The sequence below is a fragment of the Dipodomys spectabilis genome, unplaced genomic scaffold, assembly GCF_019054845.1.
Source record: "Dipodomys spectabilis isolate Male_0828 unplaced genomic scaffold, ASM1905484v1 ptg000140l, whole genome shotgun sequence".
NCBI lineage: Eukaryota > Metazoa > Chordata > Mammalia > Rodentia > Heteromyidae > Dipodomys > Dipodomys spectabilis.
Window position 1 is genome coordinate 20,291,610 of NW_024870817.1, and position 13,170 is coordinate 20,304,779.

The 13,170-nt window shown below is 36.5% G+C and overlaps 1 protein-coding gene across 1 annotated transcript in view; it reads right to left on the bottom strand.

Moving 5' to 3' along the window:
* Atg10 (autophagy related 10) overlaps positions 1-13,170 on the bottom strand; it is a 295,549-nt gene that overhangs the window by 244,982 nt on the left and 37,397 nt on the right. The window lies entirely within an intron of this gene.

Sequence of the window (13,170 nt, forward strand, 5' to 3'; positions counted from 1 at the left end):
TTGGTAGCTTACCAGGTGGTAATTAAAGCATTTTGGGGGCTAAAATAGGTGAATCACAAATTTAAGGCCAGCCTGTGATACATAACAGGTTCCAAGCTAGGCTGGGTCACACAGAAAGACCCTGTCTCAAAAAGTAACAATAAAAATTGACATGCGGGCTGGGAAGGTGGCTCAGTGGTAGACTGCTGGCCTTGCCTACATGAGGCTCCGGGTTCGATTCCTCAGCACCACATAAGCAGAAAAAGCGGGAAGTGGCACTGTGGCTCAAGTGGCAGAGGGCTCGTCTTGAGCTGAATAGCTGAGGGACAGTGCCCAGGCCCAGAGTCCAGGCCCCATGACAAACAAACAAAAAAAAATGACATATGAGAGATCATATAAGGAACCTGGGAAAGCTGATCATGTGGAAGAATGTTCTAAAGGTAAGAGCCATAAGTACAGAGAACTCCAGGCAGGAGTGCTTATCATGTCTGATGAAAAACAAGAAGGTCAATGTTTCTGGGTAGGTATGATAAATGAAGACATAGGAAGTAAAGTCAGAAGAGAAAGAAGGGTTAGGAAATGAGCAAATCAATATAGTTTTTAGGGCATTAGAATTTAGCTTTTATTTCAAGTTAAGAAATAACACAATACTTGTATGACTCATTTATTTATTATGCTACAGGAAGAAAAGAATGGAAGAGTCATTGCTAGTTTACCCCAGAGTGGTAGATAATATAAAGTGGAGATAATATAAAATGTTCTGATTTTAGATATGCACAGGGAAATAATAGAATTTTCTGATAAGTTTGATGTGAGGTGTGACACATAAAGAAGGTAAGGGTAGGACTGGAGACATGGCTCAAATTGTAAAGTATGTGCCTGACAAGCACAAGGCCTAGTGCTCCAACTCCCCTTAAAAAAGGAAGAAGAGGAGGAAGAGGAGGAGGAAGGAGAAGGAAGAAGAGGAGGAAGAAGGGGAGGAGGAAAAAAGAAAGCGAAAGTTAAGGATAACTCAAGTAATTTAGAGAAGATTGGTTTAGTGGGTGATGAGTGAACAACTTTGAGGACTGAAGGTTAAAAAAAAAAAAAGCTCATTTTGGACAACTAGACGTTAGTTCCTAAGTGGAGAAACATCAAAACAGAAACAGCAAATGTACAGACAAAGAATTTTCCCCATCTCAGAAGATTCGTTGACATAAGATGGCAATAACCAGGCTAAAAGAGAAAAAGATATTAGAAATTGATTAAAGTCTATGTGTTAAAAAAAATCACAGCATAGTTGTCATATACACAGTAGGAAGTTTCCCCATGGAAAAATAACCAATGGAGCTACAAAGAGAAATAAAGATTGGGTAGGGTAGATCTTGAGGTATCCTGGAAGTTAATAAGGACAAACACAGGAATGATGAGGAACAGAATGCACTCAAGTATAGCACATAACATTTCTCAAGTAGTCTACTAGAGTTGCCTGGGCATGTCTCAGAGTATCCTGGTGGTTAAGTCTCTTCTTTTTCCAGTAGTTAATATTTTCTCATTAATTAAATTTCATACCAACTGCATTCCTTCTGGGAAGGAAGCCCCTCCCCATACCTTGGCAAAACAAAAGAATTAAAAAGATAGGGCCTTGGGTGTAGAGAGTGGGTTGTTACCATAGTTTGGGATTATATGGATCATTTTCTGAACTCCTGCACAAGAAGTTGGCCTATGAATTTGAAATTTAGGAGAGAAGTCTCAAAAGTAAGATATAGTTGGAAGTGAGTGCCATTTAGATTGAATTTAAATGATGCGATCTCTAGAGGCCTGAGAATGTGACATAGGACTGACCTTAGATACTAATATAAAATTGTTGAAAAAAACAAAGACACAGCAAAGGAGACTAAAAGAAATGAAGCATAATATAAGAGATAAACCAAGAGAATGAAGATATCAAAGAAAGTTTTAAGGAAGAGTGTACTGTTGAGTGCTACTAAAGGATCTAAGAATTTACTAATGAATTTAATAGCCTAGTGATCATAATGGCATTACATATTAGTACTGACTTAACTCCACTTTAAAAACTGGGAGAATTATTCATTCCATCATTTTACCACTTAATAAATTCTTCTGAAACAAATAGTTTCATTAAACTTTGAATCGAGTTTTTGCACTTGCTAGGGAGGTGATCTAACCACTTGAGACATGCCCCCTCAACTTCCCAAATAGGTTTTTAAACATTAGTCATTTTAAATGGTTCATATGAACCATTTTGTTTCAAGGAAATAAAATGAAATACTCAGAAATAAAATTCTTGGCCAAACTCCATATAGTTTATATGATCTTAATACAATTAAACAAATGTATATAAAATGCTTATTCTGCTAAAAACCAGGGCTTTGGAAAAGGAAATACAGCTTGGCAGTAGCTCATGTCTGTAATCCTATTTACTCAGGAAGATAATTAATTTAATATACAAATTCTCTTCTGAGGGCTGAGATCTGAGGATATTGGTTTGAAGCCTACCTAGGTAGTAAAGACTATAAGACTTGAACTCTGGGCCTAGGTGCTGTCCGTCAGCTCTTCAGCTCAAGGAGAGCCCTCTACCACTTGAGCTACAGCGCCACTTTCCAGTTTTCTAATGGTTTTATTGGAGATAAGAGTCTCACGGACTTCCCTGCCTGGGCTGGCTTTGAACCGCGATCCTCAGATCTCAGCCTCCTGAGTAGCTAGGATTACAGGCGTTAGCCACTGGCACCCAGCGACTATAAGACTTTTATCACCAGATAACCGTAAAAAAAAAAAAGAAAAGAAAAGAAAAAAAAAAGGCTGGAAATAGAGTTGTAGCTTAAGTGACAGAGCACTGTCACTGGCATTGAGCCAAAAAAGTTAAGAAATAGCACCCAGGACCTGGGTTCAAACCCCAGGATAGGAGTACACGTACACACACACACACACACACACACACACACACACACACACACACACACACACACACACACACACACACACACAAATAGAGAAATAAAAATATAGTCCTGGACTGGGAATGTGGCCTAGTGATAAGAGTGTTCGCCTAGCTTGCATGAAGCCCTAGGTTCCATTCCTCAGTACCATGCAAACACAAAAAGCCATAAATGGAGCTGTGGCTCAAGTGGTAGAGTGCTAGCCTTAAGCAAAAGAAGCTCAGGGATAGTGCCCAGACCCTGAGTTCAAGCCCCAGGACTGGCCAAAAGCAAAAACAAAAAACAAAAACATAGTCTTTGTGTCAAGGAATTTTCAGATTACTATGAAAAATTAGTTAAGTACACACCATAAAGAATTCCACTGTAATTATATGGAAAAACAGAGGAACATGTAAGTCAAATTTGAGAGATATAAGTTGCCTATCTGAAGAACATAATACTATAAAAATACACAGCACGGGGCTGGGAAGGTGGCTCAGTGGTAGAGCGCTTGCCTTGCATGCCTGAGGCCCTGGGTTCAATTCCTTAGCACCACATAAGCAAAAAGAATAAAAGCCGGAAGTGGCGCTGTGGCTCAGGTGGTAGAGCGCTAGCCTTGAGCTGAAGAGCTGAGGGACAGCGCCCAGGCCCAGGGTTCAGGCCCCACAACCGGACCCAAAAAAAAAAAAAAATACACAGCAGTCAGGTACCAGTAGCTCATGCCTATAATCCAAGCTACTCAGGAGAATAAGATTTAGAAATTCCATTCCCAAAAAACAGCAAAAAGCCTGACTGTAGGTATAACTCAAGTGACAGAATAACAGTCAAGAAAGGAAGCCACACAGTAAATCAAGTAAGCTTTAAGCCCTGAGTTCAAAAACCAGCAATAAATTAAATTTATGATATGATATATAGTATTCATAGACAAAATATTTAAACATACAAATCACAAAAAGATATAAATAATGAACACATGAAAATTAGCAAGCTTTTAGGACACTAAACAACTAACACTATGCAGTCTCAGGAGATGGCATATCAAGTTCTCTTCTCCAACAAATAACAATGAAATGGACTAAATTGTTATAAAACTTCCAGGTACCGGTGGCTCATACCTATAATCCTAGCACCTCAGGAGTTCAAAGCCAGCAAGGCAGCAAAGTCCATGATAGTCTTTTCTCTACTTAATCACCAAAAGTCAGGAGAGTGGAACTTTGGCTCAAACAGTAGAGCACTAGCCTTGAGCAAAAAAGCTCAGGGACAGTGCCCAGGCCCTGAGTTCAAGCCACAAGACTCACACTAAAAAGGAAGGAAGGGAGGAAGGAAGGAAGGAAGGAAGGAAGGAAGGAAGGAAGGAAGGAAGGAAGGAAGGAAGGAAGGAAGGAAGGAAGGAAGGAAGGAAGGAAGAAAGGAAGGAAAGAAGGAAGGAAAAAATTGTTAGAAAACAAGCACTAGGGCTAATGAAAAGCATGAATGATGATGACTATAATCCATATAGTTTATTTTCATGTATGAAAATAGAACAATGAAATGTCACTATTGTTCTAAGGGAAATTAAAAATGGAACAAAGTAAAGAGGGAGTGAGGATGATTAAAAAACATTGTTTACATGTGTGGAAATGTTTCAATGAAATACCCCTTTTACAACTAATACATGCTAATTTAAAAAGAAGTACTTATTCATTAAAAAAAAAAAAAAAACTATTGATGTTTAAACCAGAGTGGTGGCTTTACTGGCTTCTCTGGTGCTGTTCTTATCCTTCCCAGATGGTCTGTATCCTGGTTCTATCTGGACTGCAAACAGTGAAAACAGCAGCTTCAGTGGCCCAGGGGCTTGGCTGATCTATAAAACTGAAGGTGAAAATATGCTACACAACAGCAGCAACAAAAACAATGTCTGTAGCAAGTCTGAGTTAGTTACCCCAACAAGAACTGGCTAGCAACATAACCAGGAAAGTAACAGGAGCATCCTGAAAAGGTAAAACCCATAGAGGAGCCATGAAATCTGTGTACAACACTCATTGGCTGACTTCAACTCATATGCATAGGGGAAACAAAGCCCAAGCTTTAGCATATCCTGGATGATGGGAAGGTTGTGCATGATCACAGAGGAAGCAAGACAAACTGGAAGGCAAAACAATCAGAAACTACCTGAGCTCTGAATGTGTTCCCTAAGCCACATACAGATTCATCACAACAGGGAAGCTTTACTGACTCAGAATGTTTGATGTAACTTCTGACCAATTATTAACTGGTAAATAAGCTATGAATAAATTTAACATTTAGAAAAAGAAGTCAGATTCAGCAGGCTTTTATTATTATTTCATTTTTATACAAAAACTTGGACTAAGCAGCCTGAACCATATCCTGAAATAAGGGAGAATCACTAAAGGATGGGTAATGGATTGGAATTGCATTTGATAAGAGTATTACAAGGGGAAAAAGCAGGTTGGAAAGGGCAAGACTAAACACAAACAACAGAATTAATAATAGCCTAAACAAAGATAGTAGTGATGGGGAAAAAGGATGGGGATGCAGAGGTAAGACAAATTTGATTTTTAAAGGTAGAATAAACTGATATAATCACCATTTAGGTACAGGTACTGAAGATACAGAGGACTGTAAGAGCCTCCCAGTTTAGCTTGCACCAGTGGCTCACACCTGTAATCCTAGCTACCCAGGAGGCTGAGATCTAAGGATCATGGTTCAAAGCCATCCCTGGCAGAAAAGTCCATGAGACTCTTATCTCCAATAAACCACCAGAAAACTGAAGTGGCACTGTGGCTGTTCGCCTTTAGCAGAAGAGCTGAGGGACAGTACTCAGTTTTGATCACATTGCATTTGGGTATAATTCATGAGATTACTTACATAATTGTGCCAATCAGACTTTTCTCTTTGCTTTGAAAAATACCTGAGAGAACAACTTAAAGGTAGAAAAGATTTATTTTGGCTCATAGTTTCAGAGTTATCATTCTGTCAAGGTGGGAAGGTCATGGCAGAGCACAGCAGTTCACATCCTGGTAGTCAGGAGGCAGAGAAACTGAATATAACAAGGAGTGAGGACCAGATATAGACTCTAAGGACATGCCCTAGTGACCTACTTTCTTTTCACCACTTCTCAATAATGTCCTCTATGAATCTATCAAGGGATTAATGAGTCTATCAAGGGATTAATCCATTCATTGGGCCACAGAGCTCAGGATCTAATCTCTGTAATCGCCCTCACAGATATACCCAAGTTATGCTGTACTGAAAGCCCAGGTGAGTCTCAACCCAATCAAGTTCCTAATCAAGATTAACTATCACAATAATTAAACTTTGTATAAGAATCTATTATTTAGAAAAAGACACAAATAGAAATACTGGCAGCAGTGGTCCAAAGACTTAGGTTCTTGTTCTACGTTTTGTTCAAACTGAGGCAAGTGACTTGTTATCTTGATCTGGATTTTATTTATTTATATTTTCTTTTTGCAAAATAAAGAAAATAAGAATCCCCTATATGAGCATAAAAAGAATACTGCATCTGTACTGTAAAGACACCAGTCCTACTCTCATTGCACAAACTTCACAAACTGACTAATGATCACTTTTAGCTTCTCCTGACTTTGCCAATCCTCTATTTCTCAGGTATTTTTCCCAACACCTACAGCTGGGGTCAGCCTCCTGTTTATATAGGCATGTTCCAAAGTTTAAATGCATTTTTAATTATCCAAAATTTACATAATGCTGTAACTATCACTTTGAACTTGTGTAAATGTATGAAAGATGATGCTAGGATGCTGTAAAACACGATTCAATGTAATTGCTGCCATAGTGCAAATATGTTCTAGAACCTATGTCTAATATAGTATGATAAAAATGAAGCAGAACATTGGAGGGCTGGGAAGGTGGCTTGGTTGTAAAGTGCTTGCCTTGCATGCATGAGGCCCTGGGTTTGATTCCTCAGCACCACATAAGCAGAAAAAGCCAAAGTGGCACTGTGGCTCAAGTGGTATAGCACTAGTCTTGAGCTAGAGAGCTGAGGGATAGAGCCCAAGCCCAGAGTTCTGGCCCTATGACCAACAAATATGGGTGTGTGTGTGGTTATATGTGTGCGTGTCTGATTGTGCGTGTGTGTGTGTGTATATATATACACATACACATATATATGTATATATATATATATATATATATATATGAAATCACATTTCATTGTTAAAAGATATGGAAAGCACCAAAGAATTATTTTTTAAGAGTAAGAAATTTAGCAGTTAGATATATTTTGTAACCAGTTATAAAACATACCTAGCAAAGTTGGCAGCTCCCCAATATATCACCAATAAGCTAATAGAACTTAAATTAAAACACAAAATTCTCATCTCCATAATGATATGTTTATATTTATATAATCTATCCCACTCAACCAAAAAAAAAAAACTAATAAAACCTATACGAAGAAAATGTCATTTGAAATCTTCACTGGAAATTCACTTTTTATTTCAAAAGTAGATACGTATCATGTTTATAAAAGAGAAAGTATAGGCATTTAGTTTTATTCTAAATTTGTAAATTTAAAAGAAGAATCATGCAATCCCATTTGTCCAACCTTGCTTTGATTTCTTATGATTCTGAGTCTCTATTAAGAAAATTTTGGCCTGTGCCAAGAAGACCTAGGTTTTCTCCTATTCCATCCTGTAATGTTTTCAGAGTGTCTGTTTTGACTCCGAGGTCTTTGATCCATTTGGAGTTGATTCTGGCGCAAGGTGATATATAAGGATCTAGCTTTAGTTTTCTACAAGCAGTTAACCAATTTTGCCAGTACCATTTACTGAAGAAGCTGTCTTTCTTCCATTCTATTTTTTTAGCTCCCTTATCAAAGATCAGGTGGCTATACATCTTTAGGTTCATTTCTGGGTTTTCAATTTTATTCCATTGGTCCTGGGGTCTGTTCTTGTGCCAGTACGAAGCTATTTTGATTACTATGGGTTTGTAGTAGAGTTTGAAATTTGGTATTGATATTCCTCCAGCACTGTTCTTTATAAGAAATCAAAGAAACGTTGGACAAATGGGATTGCATGAAATTGCAGAGCTTCTGCATGGCAAAGGACATAGCTAGCAAGATCAATAGAAAGCTCACGGATTGGGAGAAGATCTTCATAGAACAGACAAGGGTCTCATATCTAAAATATACCTGGAACTTAAAAAATTAAATACCCCAAAAACAAATCTTCAAAGAAACAACTGCCCAATAAATAAGTGGGCTAAAGACTTAAAGAGAAACTTCTCTGAAGAGGAAAGAAGGATGGCCAATAGACACATGAAGAAATGCTCATCCTCTTTAGCCATAAAAGAAATCCAAATCAAAACAACATTGAGATTACACCTCACCCCAGTTAGAATGGCTATAATCAAGAACTCTAATAACAACACATGCTGGAGGGGATGTGGACAGAAGGGAACCTTACTGCATTGTTGGTGGGAGTGTAAACTTGTTCAACCACTTTGGAAAGCAATATGGAGGTTCTTCAAAAGACTCCACATAGAGCTCCCCTATGACCCAGCAATCCCACTTTTGGGTATTTACCCAAATGATCACAAACAAGACCACACTAAAGATACCAGCACGACTATGTTTATTGCAGCATTATTTACCATAGCTAAGATATGGAACCAACCCAGATGCCCCTCAGTAGATGAATGGATCAAGAAAATGTGGTATATATACACAATGGAATTCTATGCCTCCATCAGAATGAATGATATTGCCCCATTTGTTAGGAAATGGAAAGACTTGGAAAAAATATTAAGTGAAGTAAGCCAGGCCCAAAGAAACACAGGTCCCATAGTTTCCCTTATTTGCAATAACTAGTATATGTCTGAGTCAAGCAGAAAAGGCCAGATAAGTTGATGTTAGTGGAATGAACCCCAAGATAAGTATTCAAATGTTTTTTTTTTATTTTTTTCCTTTCATTCAATTGTTTTCATCATATTTATAAGATGATTTCTATGTTGCTTTGTATGTCCCTCCCTCACAGTATAACCCGTACTTTCACTGTATTTGATATTGGTATAATTTGTGGAGGGGAAGGGAAAAAAACAATTCATTTAACTATGGATACAGGTGGACCCATTGCAAGAATGAGATGTACAAGTCGTTATGTCGAAAAACGAACTTAACAACTTTGGTGGGGGGTGGGGGGAGGATCTGGTGAGGGGAGGGGAAGAGTATGGGAAGGGATGGGAAGGGGAAACAATGAGGAGGCAACAATGTTTGATAAGAAATGTACTCCTTATCTTGCCCATGTAGTTGTAACTCCTCTATCCAGTATTCTCACAATAAAAATAAATAAATTTTTTAAAAAAAGAAGAATCAATTAAGTCCCGACTGGGAAATATAGCAACAATTGTTTATCTATGAAATCAATGAAAGCCTACAAATAAGAAGACTAAACAAAATAATCATAATTATATTAAGCTGGTATGATAACTAGTGATTTCCCCCTTCAATTTTCACAAATAATCATGATCAGAATGTTGTGTATACTTGGAAACATCCTCTATGGTCCTGGGGATAAGAAATTATAAGAAGCTATTTTCTACCTCCAAGTATGAAGTTAACTCAAATTAAATCAGATAGGCAGATTACCAGAAGTAGAAAAAAAGGCTCCTAAGTCTACAAGATTTAATTGAAACTCATAGGCAACCATGAGGAAAAAATGATCTGTCATTAAAACTTAAAAACAAATCAAAACTCTATCAGTAACCAAACACTGCTAGTGTCCACTACAATTGCCAGTTATGCTGTGATCCCGGCACTTAGGAGGGTTGGAAAGATCACAAGATTGGAGCCAGAGGCTCTGTCTCTAGAAAACAGTAAGCATAGGGTTTAGGGGAGTCTTAGAGCAATTTGGCCTCAATGGTAAAATCACCAATACTGCAGAACAAGATGTATAATGGCTCTTCAACTTTATACCATTAAATTTGTACTCATTTGTGTTCACATAATTTTGATTTTGTTACCTACAAAACAAAACTAAAAAGCTCAACCATTATATTGACAGGCACATTATAATTCACTTGACAATTCTATTTATTATAACTCAATAATTTGGAGATATGTATACATAGATAGCTATAGAGATTCAAGGAGATAGATAGATAGATAGATAGATAGATAGATAGATAGATAGATAGATAGATAGATAGATAGATAGATATAAAGAGTCAAAGTTTGTTATATATTCAAGGCTTGATAAGCTCTGCAATGTAAAAAAAACTTCACAGGGCTTTTTGAAATGTAGCCTGCTAGCCTGTCCAGTGAGCCAAACCATCACTGTACCTAAGCATGTGTTAAACATACACAATTATGACCACTATTGAAATTTTAATTTATAAATATGTCAAGTTTTACAGCTTTTCTACATATTCTTGATAATCCTTAAAAATGATGTTCAGAAGTATTTAATTCACAAGTGATACAACCTGTTCTTAAAATGATTGCTTAAGATTTGCATATACTTAAGAGACAAATCATATCATAAAACTCAATAAATTATGAATGAAAGAATCTAGTGTAATTGACTAGGATTCAATATTTATTATAAAAACACAGCACATAGCTCCAAGTACATTTTTCTCTTAATCTCCAAAGATAAACTTGAAAAAAAACTACTTTAGTCTCATCAAGATATGATATAAATGCAATATATTTAATCTTTTTCTAGTGACATTTGCAGCCATAAATGATATCTCATTAACTCACAGTAGATTATTTAAACAAATATACCACTCCTCAGTAGCAGTATCATGCTCATAATACCCTTATAAGGATTATTAATGTGAGCATATAAAGAAATCTACAAAACAAACTGGTAGAATAACAGTTCAGCAAATGAACATTTTTTTTTTTTGCTCTTGTTGTTGCCATTCATTTGTTTAGTGTTTGCTGACATTAAACTCAAACTGAAGGTTCTTCACTGAGTCAATACATACATTTATTTGTTACTGACATAAAATAACTTATTCCTATAAAACCATGTGAAATGTCTATTTTTTCAGTGAATTTTAAAATTGTTTCTGAGCTGGTAGAGTGGCTTATGTTGTAGAGCATCTCCTTAGCAAGTATGAGGGCCTGAGTTAAATCCACGGGGCATTAAAAAAAAATGGTCACTGAATTTCAGGAAAGTATCCATCTTATATTGAGTATAAAATTTTAAGTGGATACTTAATATTTTACCTTTAAAATAAAAATAATTACTTCTAAAAGTATAATGCATAATAATGTATAAGTAGAACAAACTGAATAGGTTGTTTGACATGTGTGCACACTTGCAGTCACAGCTACTCAGGAATTAAGGCAGAGGATTCACAGAGTACCCAGGAGTTCAAGTCTGGGAAGCATATAGTCTGGGACGCATATAGTAAAACTGTTTCAAAAAGGGAAAAAAAAGTGAGGGGCAGACAAACTAAAGTAGGAATTCTATTCTTTAGTCTACAATTTGAAAATGTTCAGAGAAATACTCATTTGGATTTATATATTATGATCAAAATGAGACTTAGTGAAGAATCAGTCATCAGACATACATGAAAAATATTCTTAATCCTTTTTATTAATGTGATGCAAAAATAAAAGAATGCAGTCTCTTAAAAGAACAAACTATGTGACACAAAATGCTACCATCAGAAATTTACTCCCAATTCTCTCCTAGCTATTTCATGAAAGCTTGAATAATTTACAGAAATAATAGACTAACATTGAGGATATGGAACAAAGAAGACAGTCATAAAAAGACAAATATAAAAGTCAAATCATAAGCTGGGCATCAGTGGCTCACTCCTGTAATTCCAGCTACTCAGGAGGCTGAGACCTGAGGATCATGGTTCAAAGCCAGCCAGGGCAACAAGTCCGTGAGACTCTTATCTCCAATAAACCAATAGAAAACGGGAAATGGCACTGTGGCTCAAGGGGTAGAGAGCTCATCTTGAGCTGAAGAGTGCAGGGACAGCACCCAAACCCAGAGTTCAAGCCCCAGGACTGACAAAAAAAAAGTCCAATCACAGATACAGAAAGTAGATGGGTGGATAGTAGGAACAAGGAGGAGTTCTAGAACTTGGTTATGTAACAGTGTGAATGTACTCCACTCTACTGAACTGTACACTTAAAAATGGTTGAGTCAAAAAAAAAAAATGGTTGAGTCAATATTTAATATGTGTATTTTTAATCAATCTAAAGAATAAGAAAATAAAAATTATAGGAATATTATTTCTTGTCTCTAAGGTTTTTTTCTTATTTTCATTTATTTCAATATATAATGATAAATAAATTTACAGGGCAGGGAAGGTGGCTCAGTGGTAGAGTGCTTGCCTTGCATGCATGAGGCCCTGGGTTCGATTCCTCAGCACCACATAAGCAAAAAGAAAAAAGCCGGAAGTGGCGCTGTGGATCAAGTAGTAGAGTGCTAGCCTTAAGCTGAAGAGCTGAGGGACAGCGTCCAGGCTCAGAGTTCAGGCCCCACGACCGGACCCCCAAAAATAATAATAATAAATAAATTTGCAGAATTTATTTGAAGAATCCATAATTTTATGACATATGAGGGAAATAAAGAAAGCCAAGTTAATTAAATTGAGACCTATTACATCACTTTAGATATACCACAGATGCTTTGAAACACTGTTTCTGGCTGTGTGCTGGTAATTTTGGAAGTTACGTGATTGGTACATGAGAATTCATTAAAATATTCTCTTTACTTTTGTACACTTACAATTTTTTTTATAAGACGTTAAAAATAAGAGAGCTATGTAAATAAATGAGGTATGAAATTCAGCAGGACAACAGAACTTATAGGCATGGTGAGCTTTGTACTCAGATAGTAATGAAGGAATAAAGTAAAATATGGAGATATTTTAGAATCTATTTTTAAAATATGAACCTGATACTCTTAGCATAAGGGTGAAAGATTTAAAAAAAAAAAAAAGCAGTGTGAATAACTAGAAAGATACTTGCAAGAAATAAATCATAAACCAGTTTAAATTTGTACTTAGAGAATAATTACATTTTAATTTTTTACTCTATATAAATTAGAAAACAAGCACTTTCAATAACCATTTTGTAACTTATGAGGATAATGAAATATTTCTGATGTATTGCCATGTATATTTCAAATATAATCATATAGGTTTAACGAAAGAAGGGTTTAATAGAGGGGAGAGGCTTTTTTTAAGTCTTAAGAATAACATAGGGCTTTGAATGTGGCTTGGTGGTAGAGTTCTTGCCTAGCAGCATTCATGAAGCCCT